We start from the raw sequence: 2,500 nt of genomic DNA, 5'->3' as shown, positions 1-2,500 counted from the left end.
GATGCTGGGGACGGTGCAACGTTGGCTGGGCGCGTTGCAACGGAGGCAGGGTGCGTTGCAACGGATGCTGGGTTAGGTGCATCGTTGGCTGGTTTCGTTGCAACGGAGGCACCCGCCGTTGCAACGATGGCTCGGAGCGTTGCAACGAAGGAGCCAAATTTTCATATCTCATAATTGGCTCGTGCATTTTTTCTAAAATTTTGAGGGAACCTTGGTAATATTATGTGAAGGCTGCACAAAAAAATCCAGGTCAAAAATCGCACGTTTGCTCCATTTTTCATTTTTTTTGAATTTCCGGCTTTCCGGGCGGTAAAAAAATCGGCAAACAAAATCGGCACGGTGTAAATTCACCAAATTTGGGGGATGGAAAGATCTTATTTTTCTAGAGGTTGCTGCAAAAAACGGCGTCAAAATTCGACCTCTAGAGTACTTTCCTTGAGTATGTCTCCTCACGGAAAAGGACGTCTACCCGTGGCACTTTGGTAATGGCTCGGCAGCCTATTATAGGGGGGAGGGGTGTCATGCTGCTGAAACTCGAGTTGCCCAAAGGCTTGCTGGGCGCAATGCCAGCAAGATGCACGTTGCCTTGCCATCCCCTAGGCACACTAGCAAGCACGTTGTGGTTGTGGTGTGCCGCCGGGCTCCCCGCCCCCCACGGAGGCACCCGCCGTTGCAACGATGGCTCGGAGCGTTGCAACGGAGGAGCCAAATTTTCATATCTCAGAATTGGCTCGTGCATTTTTCGTGAAATTTTGAGGGAACCTTGGTAATATTATGTGAAGGCTGCACAAAAAAATCTAGGTCAAAAATCGCACGTTTGCTCCGTTTTTCATTTTTTTGCATTTCCGGCTTTCCGAGCGGTAAAAAAATCGGCAAAAAAAATCCACACGGTGTAAATTCACCAAATTTGGAGGATGGAAAGATCTTATTTTTCTAGAGGTTGTTGCAAAAAACGGCGTCAAAATTCGACCTCTAGAGCACTTTCCTTGAGTATGTCTCCTCACGGAAAAGGATGTCTACTCGTCGCACTTTGGTAATGGCTCGGCAGCCTATTATAGGGGGGAGGGGTGTCGTGCTGCTGAAACTCGAGTTTCCCAAAGGCTTGCTGGGCGCAATGCCAGCAAGATGCACGTTGCCTTGCCATCCCCTAGGCACACTAGCAAGCACGTTGTGGTTGTGGTGTGTCGCCGGGCTCCCCCGCCCCCCACGGAGGCACCCGCCGTTGCAACGATGGCTCGGAGCGTTGCAACGGAGGAGCCAAATTTTCATATCTCAGAATTTGCTCGTGCATTTTTCGTGAAATTTTGAGGGAACCTTGGTAATATTATGTGAAGGCTGCACAAAAAAATCCAGGTCAAAAATCGCAGGTTTGCTCTGTTTTTCATTTTTTTTGAATTTCCGGCATTCCGGGCGGTAAAAAAATCATCAAAAAAAATTCACACGGTGTAAATTCACGAAATTTGGAGGATGGAAAGATCTTATTTTTCTAGAGGTTGTTGCAAAAAACGGCGTCAAAATTCGACCTCTAGAGCACTTTCCTTGAGTATGTCTCCTCACGGAAAAGGATGTCTACCCGTGGCACTTTGGTAATGGCTCGGCAGCCTATTATAGGGGGGAGGGGTGTCGTGCTGCTGAAACTCGAGTTGCCCAAAGGCTTGCTGGGCGCAATGCCAGCAAGATGCACGTTGCCTTGCCATCCCCTAGGCACACTAGCAAGCACGTTGTGGTTGTGGTGTGCCGCCGGGGTCCTCCGCCCCGGGTCCAAGGTCGAGCACGGGCGTCTGGCTGCTGCGAACCCCGATCACCGAAGGACCAACAAGAAGGGAAACACGTCCGTGCACGGCCCACCTAGGCACCACCTAGGGAGAATGGCGTGGTTGAGTTGTGCCTTGGGCACACGCTCGGGGCAACACCTTGTGCTCGGCCCAGGACTAGGGGGATCATCCCAAGTCCGAGCACGACGTGGGAAAGGCGGGCGGCCTGTGCGCCCCCGCGAGGGGAAACGCGGCTTGCGCAGCCCGACGCTTGGCCAGGCCTAGTGTGGCGCACGACGCGGATGATGGATATGCGTGCGGCAGCGGGTGTCGTGGGCAGGGGGCAACGCGACGTGCTCGTCCCAGCACTTTGAGGGGGCACGTTGCGGAAGACGGTTACCTGTTCGTGTCCACTCCCGAGGGGCAACGTGTCGTGCTCGCCCTACGTCTAGGGTCGACGTACGACGGTGCCCCATGCGGTGTGGGTTGGGCGTGTTGCTTAAGACGGTGCGGCTGTTCGGCTATCGCCCGAAGCACCTCACGCATCTGGCTGTCCCTTGAATGTTCTTCGTCGCTTCCCCCGAACCCTGCCCAGCGGCGCTGACTCGGCTACCTCGTGCGCTTCCGCTTGCCTGCACGCGCCTAGGCGTGCGGGGCGCGGTTCGTCCGGTTGTGCTGTGTTTGCGGACCGTGGTGGCGGATGAGCGGTGTGTGGGTTGTTCGTGTGGCTTTATCTAGACGGTGCA

Source organism: Arachis ipaensis, chromosome B8, assembly GCF_059453495.1.
Source record: "Arachis ipaensis isolate K30076 ecotype BB chromosome B8, ASM5945349v1, whole genome shotgun sequence".
Lineage (NCBI taxonomy): Eukaryota > Viridiplantae > Streptophyta > Magnoliopsida > Fabales > Fabaceae > Arachis > Arachis ipaensis.
The sequence above is the reverse complement of the archived record's forward strand: the minus strand, read 5'-3'. Positions refer to the sequence as shown.